Genomic DNA, 13,766 nt, shown 5'->3' on the forward strand with positions numbered 1-13,766 from the left:
CACTACTACTTTTTAGAAATATTTATACAGAGACCTATTCCTATAGAAGCTACAAACATAAAGAGCAAAAAACATGGAGAATAAAACACTAGAGTAACAATGTCCCTACTTGACAGCAGAGTCTAATAGTCTTGTACTAGGAATGGGTTACATTTTTGAGACATATTGGCTATTATGTCCTATGAACTTTCACACCTGATGGGTTATCGTTATTGTTATTTGGTTTTTGTTTTAAATTAGGTATTTTCTTCATTTACATTTGAAATGCCATCCCAAAAGTCCCCCAGACCCCCCCACTCCCCTACCCACCCACTCCCACTTCCTGATCCTGGCGTTCCCCCATACTGAGGCATATAAAGTTTGCAAGACCAAGGGACCTCTCTTCCCAATGATGACCGACTAGGCCATCTTCTACTGCGTATGCAGCTAGAGACATGAGCTGCAGGGGTCCTGGTTAGTTCATATTGTTGTTCCACCTAGAGGGTTGCAGACCCATTTAGCTCCTTGGGTACTTTCAATAGCTCCTCCATTGGGGGCCCTGTGATCCATCCAATAGCTGACTGTGAGCATCCACTTCTGTGTTTGCCAGGCCCCGGCATAGCTTCACAAGAGACAGCTATATCAGGGTCCTTTCAGCAAAATCTTGCTCGGTATGCAATGGTGTCAGCATTTGGAGGCTGATTATGGGATGGATCCCCGGGTATGGCAGTCTCTAGATGGTCCATCCTTTTGTCTCAGCTCTAAACTTTGTCTCTGTAACTCCTTCCACAGCCACAAGAACAGAATGTCAACTCTAACAACAAAAATAATAGGAAGCACCAATACTTTTTCTTAATATCTCGTAATACCAATGGACTCAATCCCCCCCCCCCCTCCCAAGAAACAAAACAAAACAAAACAAAAACATAGACTAACAGACTGGCTAAACAAACAGGACCCAACGTTTTGCTGCTTACAGGAAACCCATCTCAGGGAAAAAGACAGAAACTACTTCAGAGTGAAAGGCTGGAAAACAACTTTCCAAGCAAATGGTCTGAAGAAACAAGCTGGAGTAGCCATTCTAATATCTAATAAAATCAACTTCCAACCCAAAGTTATTCAAAAGGACAAGGAGGGGCACTTCATACTCATCAAAGGTAAAATCTTCCAAGAGGAACTCAATTCTGAATATCTATGCTCCAAATGTATGGGCAGCCACATTCATTAAAGGAACTCTAATAAAGCTCAAAGCACACATTGCACTTCACACAATAATAGTGGGAGACTTCAACTCACCACTATTGTTATTTGTTAACTTTCAGAACTTTATAATAAGTTTCTATTGCTGAAGGTATCAAACACTCAAGTCAAAGACCATGGTAAACTCAAAGCTGGCACTGACCTGGAAGCTTCATCCAAGCAGGCAGTTCTGATAAAGCTGGAAGGTGCAATGAACAAAAATTACAGGAGGAGAAAAGTCACCATCAATTATACTGTCCCGTGAATCCTCTCAACTACAAGGACCAGGCTAAAAAGACATTAAGAAACAGTGTGGTAAGACATAATTGCTTTCTGATTCTATGTACACTCCACTGTACAAGATGAAACCATACTTGGGACCACTATTAGGTAATGAATATATGGCCACATAAATTAAAAGCTCCTCAGGCAAAACTACAAAAGACCAGATATTTTGGCTTTAGTCTCCATCTTAAAGAACCTGACATAAGTTTAAACTTGAGTTAACTAACAAGTCAGCATCTAACACCAGTTTCCAGGTTACCTCCCAACAAATCTATACCTCCAGGTTATAAGCCTGCACCTGGCACATAGCTTCCTAATAATCACTAATCAAAAGGAAAACAGAAGTTAATTTTATGGTTTGGCTCCCAGCATCAGCCAATTATGTTAAAGGCCATGATGGCCCCCCAGTCAAATGTGCACCAGGCTAGAAACCCTCTTGCTTTTTTGCTTGCCTCTACAAATGCTTGCCTAAAACTAGACTCACTGCTCTAACTTCCTGTCCTACAGTATCAGGGTTGGCAGGGAGCCTAAGTGTGAGCTTACAACAAAAGACAAAAAGATCCTATTGAGATTACTATCAGAATTGTCTCCTTGGTGGTCTTTGGGGGTTCATAAACACTTCCTGGCACAATATCTAATGCTGTCTTGTTGCCAAACGAACATAGACTTTAAACCAACCTCTAGATCAATGTATATCACTGAGAAGCTTCCAATTTCAGTAGTGATTAACACAGTCTCTGCGATATGTAATTTCCATCTGGAAAAGGAGGAAGAAAGACTTTAAGCACGAGGTGGTAGATGACTCCAAAGAAACCATGTCCTCCTGAAAAAACAGAAATGATACACATATGAACTCGCTGGGATGCTGAGAACATGTACAAGAAATGTAAAACTCAAAAACAGACCACAATCCAACACTGAGAGGGAGAAGTACACAAAAAGTCTCACCCCTAACTAAGAAATTATTCTCAGTAGATACTTGCTAGGAAAGTAAAATTAGTTTTCTACAGTGGTGTATCACTGAGTATATCAACAACAATCCTGCCCAGGTTCTATGCCCAGGACTGCTCAGCCTTGATTTTTGTTTTGTTTTGTTTTGTTTTGTTTTGTTTTGTTTGGTTTTTTTTTTGGGGGGGGTGGTATTTTGTTTGTTTGCTTTGGTTTGTTTTTTTGTTTTTGTGTTGTGGTTTTGTTTTGTTTTGTGTGGCTTCCTGTTTTGTTTGAACTTTTCTTTGTTCGTTTGATGAATTTTTTGTCATTTTTGAGAGAAAGAAAAAGAACATAAAATTTGTTGGGTAGGTGGTGGGAAGGTTCTACAAGAAGTATTTAAAGGGATAAGAATGTGATCAAATATATTGTATAAAATCAAAATAGGAAGGAAAATAAGTATAATAAAAATAAGACATAGAATAAGATATAGAAAGGAAAATGGCTGGCAGCTACTAGGATATCCTGTTCCATTTGTATGTGTGCTCTAGAAGTTAATTATGGGACCCCAATATCTTGATCTACTTCCTAGCTCTAGATACAACCAATGGTTCCAGCAAGAACTCCTGACACTGCTCTCATCTGCCATTGCTATCTGGTTTGAACCTCTGAAACTAAGTTATATAGACACCTTCTTTATTGAGTTAAACATTTTTTGTGTTATACAAATTGAAATTAACATCAGTTCTAAAGAAGTGTTCATTATTTAAATTCCTTCCTTTAATGAAAAAGGGATAGTTCATATTCTTTACATAAGTTTATAGTACATTTTAATCACAATTCTATTTTCATTTTAATTCATGTAGTACTTTATTAATAAAAATGCCTCAGTGGAAACTACCCCGTTGTTTGTGATAAAAACAATTTGTGACTATTATATCTAATTCACTATTCTAAATAACATACTGTTGTAAATTTATTGCCAAGTGGCTTTCCTTTGGAAGAAATATGCAAGCATAAACTGGCCTGAAATAGGGGACTGATGACAAAGAATGATTCTTGTCAAGTTTAGGTCCGTGAACAAAAGACTGACATAAACCTGAGCAATGTATTAGTAATTCTATTACTAAATAATTCCTCCAGTATTGGTAGTGACTTTCAAGATACCCCAACAAAGAAACTCCTTCCCCTAACAGCCACACATGTTACTTCTTATATAACTTTAGAATAGGGTCCTCTTAAATAATAAATTTCTGAGCTTCCAAAGTGAGCACGGTATACCTCATTAACTTACTCAGTGGCATGAAACCATCTTCTACCTATAGGTTGGAGGCTTTCGTTTGTCAAAGAATACCTGACAACAGACATGGGCTAAAAGAACATATTAAAATAAAGAGCTAACCTTATATTCATGATACTGTTTCAAGTGAACACTACTAGATATCTTTAATGTAAGAGTCTCTATGTTAAAATATTAAAATTATTTACAATTTACATAATCAAAGTAATGTAATTCACTCTATTTTACCTTATGAATGAATTTTTTAAGACAAATAGTCCTTTAGAATATTATAGCCTCATTGCTCTATTGTAGTTTAAATGATATATTCTTTTGATTATTATTTTATTTTTGCAAATCCATAAAGTTGGAATAATCATCCAGATTTTCTTAGCCAAACATGTGTTCTATGATTCGCTTCAGTTGAAGAACAAGCTGCATTATTATTTTACACATAATAATCCTGTATGATGTTGAGTTTTGTATGAACCTCTCTCTGGCTTAATAGACGTTTCTGAGGCTAATTGTTGTTTTTCTATTTTTAGCTATGGCTAGGACATATGAATATAAAAGCACAGTGTGATATTTATGAGATGTCAGTTCAGTATAAATATAAAATTCTCTAATTATAAAATCTTCAATACTCTTTGAAAGAACTGTACTTAAACGGAAAAAAAAATCTGATCATCTTTGCCATAAGTTAATACAAAAGAAAGAAATCTTCACCACCAATTTCTACAAAGTAGCATTTAATTATCAAGTATAATTTTAGATTAGAATTAGTATATGTGTACAAAGGTCTGGAAGTGATGTTTTTTGGCTGAAAAAAAAAAACCTCATATATTTATCTTTTTTACTTTATAGTACTACCTTAGAATAATTAAATCTGTTTGATATTGCAAGACCTACAGTTTTTTATGCTAGCTTAATTGCAGGTTGTGGAGTAGGTTATAATTTAAGTATGAAACAGAGTCATGTACCTTGTGGGTGGTACACTTTTAAAAGACTGCAGTTCCCACAGAAATGTAAGATGATGATGAAGCCAGGAAAACAGGTTTTCTAAAGGGTCCAGAATTAAGCGAACAGGCATCAGATCACAAGTCTCTCCCCTTAATTATCCAACTGCCATTTTCAACATCAACAATGTTGACCTGGCATCACACTCTCTTATGACACTTCACACCATCATTGTTATTTTAATTTGTTCAGTCCAATAGAAATATATTATTCCAGGGATGCCTGCATTGTGCTGTAGCTTCCAGAGTTGAGTGAATGCAAGTGAGTGCAGTTATTGTCTCTTATACTTTCCAGTCATCTTCTGCCTTTGAAATCTACATTAATTATTTACGTCTAGGATGTTCCCTCTTTTCAAGTTTCTTAGACTAAAAGATGCTGTTCTGGAGATCTCATCAGTCAATCTGAGTCCCTTTTCTATCTACTTAATGAACCTATGAATCACTGTGTAGCAGGTTTTGTTTCCTACAGGTTGGATTCTTTATGCTCTGTCAATATCTAATTCTTCCCCAACTAATATTATAATAGAAAACGTGTGTTTCAGTTCCACACCCAATTTTTTAAGACTCCATTGTCCTCTTCCTTGTGAATGAACTGCTGTGCACTGTTGCTTTATTGAGCAGCATTAACTACTAAAGGTTAACACATGTAGCATTTGAGCATCTCATCATTACATTGAGAAGAAATGACATTTAAGAACAGTGAACTGCGCAGTGACTTAAGTGATGAAAAAAAGGAAAAAAAAAAAAAAAAAAAAAAAGGACAGGAATGGAGCAGCACCAAGAGCTTACTGGTGTGTAAGAAAATGAAGGCAAAATTCTCAGAAACCCTAGGAAAGACAAGACGAGTAGTGCCAATCATCAGATAACCTTAACTGGTGATGCTGCTGCATTATAATTTGAGAATGTGAATGTGAAAATTATAAACAATGAGAACAACTGGGAGGATTTGATGTAGTTCAACATTTTTAGAAAAAAAAATCATGCCATTTCAGTTGAGCTCAATGATATTGAATATAATTTAGTTGTAGGAATAGATTTGGGGCAAGTCCAAACTACATCTAGATTGTGATTGACTCTGAGTCTTATCAGGTTTGTACAGTAAGTAGAAAATTAGCTAATCTAAAGTTAAACTCCTCTCACAGAGAACAAGATTATGATACTTGAGTTAAGGTTCACAGGTTTTCAGAGCCATCAACAGAGATATAGTTGAAACGTTTTATGCAGCATGAGTGTGTGTGTGTGTGTGTGTGTGTGTGTGTGTGTGTGTGTGTGTACCTGTGTGCATAGTGCACATTCAATTGAAGATTTCAGCTTGTTTCCCTGAGTGTTACTGAACCAAGATTATGACCCATATTTGTCTAGGATTTGAAAGTTGCTGAATTTAGGATTCTGTGTCATTGAACCTGACCACACTACTGCTGGATCTAAAAGGCCAGTTTGTCTTTGACTTCTTTTTCCTCTTATGCCTAGATCCTCAGCTTTTATGATATTTTACCAAAAATTAATTTTGATAGTAATGGGGAAAGTGACACTACAAATGGAGATAACATTTTATAGTAAAACGAAGTGATCTTACTCATATCTCTTCTAGTTTATTTAAATATATGTAGATATGAATATATATCTTTATGTATTTCACAATTACTTCATATGTTACAATTTCTTTACAAACTTCTTTAAGTAATTACACATTCTGATAATCATACAATTTTTCAGAGTCTACAACATTAATAAATAAAAAGAATTACAAAAACTAAGAAATACTGAGAGGGAGAGAAATTATCTTCTCCAGGGAAGAATGTATCAGCTGCTTAAACAATACTAAATGAGATCCTGGTGCTCATGAAATCAGAAAATGGCATCAGATCCCCAGAACCAGAGGTACAGATCTAAGCCTAGGCTCACTGCTTAAGCAGTAAGGATTTTTAACCATTTGAACATCTCTGAGAACCCAATAAGGAGCATGATATAAAACTATACTTTGAACCTATATTAAAACAAAATTCATTCTCAAAAATTTCCAGGAATTTCTCAGTGAATGCAAAGTACAACCTTTTCAAATATACAAATATACACTATTTATTTTCAAGTGAATAGTAACATTTTTGTGTTTATGAAAATCATCAGTGTTGCCATGCTACACTAATGTGAGGGGTTCTGTGCTCTTGCTATCTCTTCTTTAACTGCTTGAACATTCCTCATTTATAAAATTATTTGAGCTTATAAGATAGCATCTTGAATATATTGGAACCTCAAACAATGTGTCTTTTTTTTAGGATATGAATAAATTATGGAAGAATTTCATACTTTTAAAGACCACATTTTCTCTAGGTTTAATTGTCTATTATTTTATTCACTTGATATCATATTCAACTTCTACTCATTTTACACCTTCCATTCTGTATTATATTATGTTGTAAAATATATAACAATGGTTCTAAGTTAGGTATTCATTTCTAGGCATTTTCTTTCTTTTTTTTTTTTTAGTACAAGATAGATTTCACTTTTCTCTTTTATTGAAGATAGATTCTTTATAATTACACTATATCTCTAGTATAATTTCTCCTCACTGCACTCCTCCAGTTTCACCACACACACCCTCCAAACCAGATTTACTCCTTTCTGTTACCTTTTTGGCAAAAAAAGCAAAAACAACAAACAAACAACAACAACAAGTTTCTAAGGGATAAAGGCTAAGCATGATAAAGTAAAATACAAGAAGGTCAAACAAAAGCCATCACATTAATGTTTGACAAAGGAAACTGACAGAAGGAAAAGAAAAAAAGAGAAAAGCATAAGAATCAGACACCAAGTATCTGGAACTTTCAGGAGGCTAGCCCCAGTTCCCCATCCTGCATTGCTATGAATTTCCTGACCATCGGTATCCTCTCATTCCTGATTCTTCCCCCTTTTCCCCTCCCTCACCTCTCTTCCTGCTGAGTCTCTCCCACCCTCTAACTCCTGTGAGTATTTTGTTCCTCCTTCTAAGAAGGACCCAAAGGGATGAGATTTGCTGAAATGCCCAACAAGGGGGACAGAGAACCTGTTGAGACCATATCCAAAGGTGAGACAAGGGCCCCCGTTGAGGGATGGGGCCACACACTCATCTCCCAATTTTTAACCCAGAATTGCTCCTGTCTAAAGGAACTACAGGAACAAAGTGGGGAGTAGAGACTGAAGACAAAGGCCATCCAGAGACTGTCCCAGCTGGGAATCAGTCCCATATACAAACATCAAACCTAAACACTATTATGGATGCCAAGAAGTGCTTGCTGACAGGAGTCTGATATAGCTGTCTCTGGAGAAGCTCTGCCAGAGCCTGAAAAATACAGCTGCGGATACTCTCAGACAACTATTTGACTGAGCTCGGGAACCTACTCCTAAGCAAAACAAAAAGGAAGACTGGTCATGTGGTTACGTATCTTAAATGAGCACGAAGTTCTTTGTTTAATCCCCTCATGCCACTGAAAGAAAAAAAGAAGCAAGGAAAGAAAGGAAGGAAGGAAGGAAGGAAAGAAGGAAGGAAGGAAGGAAGGAAGGAAGGAAGGAAGGAAGGAAGGAAGGAAGGAAAAGAAAGGAAGGAAAGAGAAAGAAAGAAAGAAAGAAAGAAAAGAAAGAAAGAAAGAAAGAAAGAAAGAAAGGGAAAGAAGGAAGGAAGGAAGGAAAGAGAAAGGAAAGAAAGAAAGAAAGACAGAAAGAAAGAAAGAAAGAAAGAAAGAAAGAAAGAAAGAAAGGAAGGAAGGAAGGAAGGAAAGAAGAAAGGAAAAAATTCTAAAGTATACATGGAGAGCTTAAATATTAAAATCTGAGTCTTACAGTAAAATTTACTGAGATGTAATGAAATGAATGCTCTATTATAAATAGCACCACAACAGCAGAGAAGTAGTGACACAGAAATTTACACTGCAGTATTCAAGAAGTATTTCAAACAGTGCTCCTTACAGGTAAACAGTGCTCCTTACAGGTAAACAAATCCAGAGAAATTGTGTTCAAATGATTTCTTAGTCCAACCTCACACAGGATAATTTTATTTCAAAGGAACATATTTTCACACCTAACATAGACTGAGTGCAGAGGGAAATATGAAAGTCAGATTCTTTAAAAAAATATTTCTACTAACCCTGAAAGATATTGAGTATATATGGTGGCTTTGGTCTGATTGAAATAAAGTGTGCTATGAGGGCCAGTTAGCCAATGATGGGCAACCAGATTTCTGAGCTATATCAATCTAAGACAGAGGTATATGCCAAGAGTCCGTGGTTTATTAATGATACACCATAGAGCAATGTTTGTGCAAAATAAACATAAGCAAGCTGCATATATTCTTCTTGACGGATAAGAATAGTTCATAGAAAAATCTGAGTCCCCAAGACAGGCACAGTCACCAGCCACCATAATTCCCAGGCAGGACTACGGAGCATAAATAAATTTTATGCCCAAGTCAAGCTGTTTTTTTTTTTTTTTTTTAATTTATTTAGGGAGGAACTGTAGCTTCCCCCAGCCTTGAAGCAGGCTGATTCAGACCTTGCTGCCACTGAAAATTAGACCACCTGGGGTGGAACCTTATGACCTAGTTGGCTCTATTGTTCTGTCACCTGCCACTGCTTTTCTCCAAGACACTGTTACCTGCTGAGGCACCCTTGAGATATTCCAGAGACAATTCAATAATTTACACCTACTTGCCAAATCAGTTCTTTCAGATAGATCACCTACAGGCTGGTGACAGGTATCAAGAATGGATCTGTGGGAGATGGGCTCTCTGCTTATATAAGCACAGACTCTTAGAAAACTTTGGGCCATGATCAGAAAAAAAATCAAAGTGTAAAAAACACAGACAACTAATATCAATATTGTAGAAGCATACATATGTATCTATGTGTGTTTAAGTATGTATATTTGCATTAATATTACAATTTTCCCCAATACTATATAGCTTCCCTAATAAAATTTCCATGCATTAACTGTAAAGTTTAGGTTTAGATGCTATAGTAATAAAATTTATTTAGAATAATTTAAATTTTGTGTCACATTTTTTTTTTCCTTTAAAATGATCAAAGTTTATTTCTCTTTTAAGTATTCATTTTAGGTCACTACTTCTATGGGCTTACTACTTTAAAAAATGGTTCTACCTTTATAAACCTGATTAATATTTGTAGTCATGTTTTGGTTATAAATTAATATACTCTATTATCATACTCTATTACTTTGGACTTCATAGAGAAATACAGTGAGTTTTGGAGTTAATTAAAATTAGCAAATTAAAATCTAGGAGAAACCCTTCTTAAAATGTTTTTGATAATTACCTTCAGCTATATCAGCAGAGTTTAGATAACAACTGACAAGGAGAATAACCAACTAATTGTTCATTAACTATTCACATGTAACAAGTTAGTTCATGTGTTTGCTCCTGTTCTTTCATCTCTATAACTTAAATAATACCACCCTGTCCCCAAAGAAGATGTCATTTACTGCTAAACTCTTTGATTAAATTTGGCTCTAAAAATATCAAGTTTCAATATTGTAATCATACAATAATACATTGTCAACATTTATACAAATAAATGAGTAAGTTCAACAAAGAAACATTTATCATTCAAAGCTTGGCTTCTGCCTTTGTTTGAAATGATGCTGTGTTTGGTTTGTGGCTTGGGGCACTGAAGCATCACATGGCATTGGCTTTCTTACACAGAACTCTCAGCACCCAACAGATTAGGTGAAGTGTTGATAAAGTTAACTCCTGAGTGTTTCTAGTAAGCTTTCTTCACATTAACACAGTTGTCATGAAGTTTTTCATTAGTTGCTTTAGGGACTTTTTTCGTTCTTTTTTCTTTCCTTTTTCCTTCCTAACTTCTTTCCCTCCTTGCACCCATCCTTCCTTTCTTTCTTTTTATTTATGTTTCATATTTGCTCTTAGCTTATGAACACAAAAAGAGTGTCTCCTTAGAGCTGTACCACTAGTGAAGGAAATCCTATTTAGGAGTGCGTTTCTTTACAGAGCTGTGTTAAAACAACAGTTGGGCCTGCTATTTTAAGCAGAGTCAAGCTTCAAATGATGACTTTCAAATTATAGCCTTTAGGATTCTAGTTGTAGGAATGAAGGAGAATTTTGAATCATACTTCAAGTTAAAAAGTGGTAACATGTGTTAGTACAGCTATCTTAAATTTTATACTCAGTATCATTTCTTTCCATGTAATAATTAGGAAGCTAATGAAAGAATGATATCAGGTACCACAACAGCAACAAATCTTTGCTGTTTTCTGGCATTTTGTTTATTCCCCCACCTCCAGCTAACTACTACTTAAAAATCAAGTGTTCAGTGTACCTTTACAATTTTGTCAAATAATGTCAGAACCTGGAAAATCTGCAGCTTCTGTTGATTTAATGACACTTATTATATTTCCACATCTATAAATACAACTTCTGGAGTTCTAGCATGAGTCTTCCCAGGATGTGTTTTACTTGTCTTCAGCTCCACCTTAAACCTTTCCAACCATCCAGACCCATATCATTTGCTTTTGTCTAGTCTTGTGAGTCTCCCTGACCATTTTCCTTTATGTCTCCCCCACCCCCAGCAGGTCTAGCCTTGGTCCCACATGCAGTATGTCATATTATTATATACACACCTGACTGCATTGCAGACTTCTACCAGTACATTCCCTGAACATTCCATAAAACACAGGATTCTCCCATGCCACAGTCAACCTTTCCAGCCAACCAGATCTATGCCTATGTTGCAGGCTTGGACCAAAAGGAACATTCTCTTGACAATATTTTCTGCTTTCTACCTGACTCCGTTTTACACCAAGCCATTTCCAACCTTAAGTTCCAACCAGAACACATATCCATTCTTCTGCAACTTGAAGTTTCCATATGAGACTTAGAGGTAATAAAGGAAATCTACGTTCCCAGATCATGAAAAAATATAAACAATATGATTAAGACAGTGTTATCTCTGAAAAGCCTATTAGTCTTTAGTAATATCCACAAATGAAAATTACCTAGAACAATTTAAAGGAAGAACCATAAACTTCATCAAATAATTCAAGGAGTTAAAACACAAAGAAACAACCCAATGAAATTAAGGGGAAAAGCTTATGGAGAATAAATGTCTGAATGATTCTCAAGCAAATTCAAGTATAAGGCAAGCATGATGCAAATAAAGATAATCAAGTACTTGAGAATGGGATTCAATACAGAGCCAGGGACATTGGAGGATACTAAAGATGAAATGAATGTAGAATAAAAATAACTCCAAAACTTCAGCTAGAAAATTCAAGGGAAAATAGAATGAATGAAACAGTAGATGAAATATCAGGACTCAAAATAGAGAACCTACACCAGTAGTTCTCATTCTGTGGTTTGATACCATTCAGTTGTCACATATCAGATTCCTTATAACTCATGAATTTATATTATAATTATATTTATGTTGTAGTAGTATAACTATAGTTATAAAGTAACAATGAAGTAATTTTATGGTTGGGGGTCACCACAACATAAAGAACTGTAGTAAAGTGTTGCAGCTTTTGGTAATTTGAGAATCACACATCTAATCCAAATCACTGAGGAATATGAACATTTTTTAAAACACAGGAATGGAGCATATAGAACATTTTGGGCTGAGGAAAAAAAGAAACAAAAAATTCAAATTATAGGGACATATAAAGGAGAGGAATCCCAAGTCAGTGATTAGTGAGACCTTCAACATGGTCATAGAAGAAAACTTCCTCCAACTGAGGAAAGACACAACCATACAGATACAAGAAGCATGTGGCATAACCAATACACCAGGTCCTTAAAGAAAACCCACCAGGAATAGCATGGGTAAACCAGTACATGTGTACAACAAAGAAAGTGTTTTGAAAGCTGCAAATAATGCCATCATAATGACATGTAATTTCTCAGTGGAAAACCTGAATGCCAGAAGGTCTGGAACAATACATTACAAGGTCTAAAATAGAATGAATTCCACTCTAGACTAATGTAACCATCAAAACTATCCCCATCATTGAAGGATAAAGAAAAAAATTCCATAATACAAAAAGCCTAATAATTACATTAATAAATCAAACCTAAAGAAAATATAGGAAGCAATATCATAAAAAAGAACAAGAGAAGAATGAGCATTATGAAAAGTAAAAATACCAAAATTATCAATATACAAAGTACTACTGAGGACACAAACAATACCACCAAAACCAATAATATGATGACCCCATTTAACACATACTTCAATAATAACTTTGATATCAATTGTCTTGATTCTTCTCTCAAAAGACAGAGACTGACCAGAATGAATCATAAAAGAAAATCCATTTGTTGCCTACAAGACCAACATATTAGCTTTGAATATATGTACTTCCTTAGAATGAAGCGAAGGACAGCATGCCCCAACCAAATAGGATCAGGATGCAAGATGGTGTCAGTATTCTTAGAGCTTGCAAAATAGACTTAAAAAAAATCTGTTACTAGAATTAAAGAGACGGAGTAGCATTGATCTGTCAATACACCATCTTCTTCAACAGACAGGTCATCTGGACAAAAATAGAGAACATTGGAATTCATTGACATCATATATCAAATCTAAATTTCAGTAATATATTTTACTAATATCCAAAGGGTATGTTCTACTCAGCAATACATGGAAACTATTCTAATATAAACAACATTGAGAAACACAAAACAAACTGGAGAAGCACAAAGAGCATTCCCAAACTTCAAGTTTGAAGTCAGTATCACTCTAATATCTAAACCAAGTAAAAATGTGACCAAAAGAAAAACAACAGGCGAACATCTCTAGTGAATATGGACTCAAAAACTTTCAATGAAATACTTGCAAGCAAAGTCAGACATGCAACAAGAAGATTATCTGCCATGATCAAGGTGATTTTCTCTCTGAAATGATAGTTTGATTCAACATACTTAAGTCAGTCACTGTAAAAAGTCACAAATGGGCTAAAAATTAAAAAGCAGCAACATGACGCATGAAAGGCCATTAACAAAATCCAAAATATCTACATGAAAAATATTGCAAGGATTG

The sequence above is a fragment of the Mus musculus genome, chromosome 15 (genome assembly GCF_000001635.26).
Source record: "Mus musculus strain C57BL/6J chromosome 15, GRCm38.p6 C57BL/6J".
NCBI classification, from domain to species: Eukaryota; Metazoa; Chordata; class Mammalia; order Rodentia; family Muridae; genus Mus; species Mus musculus.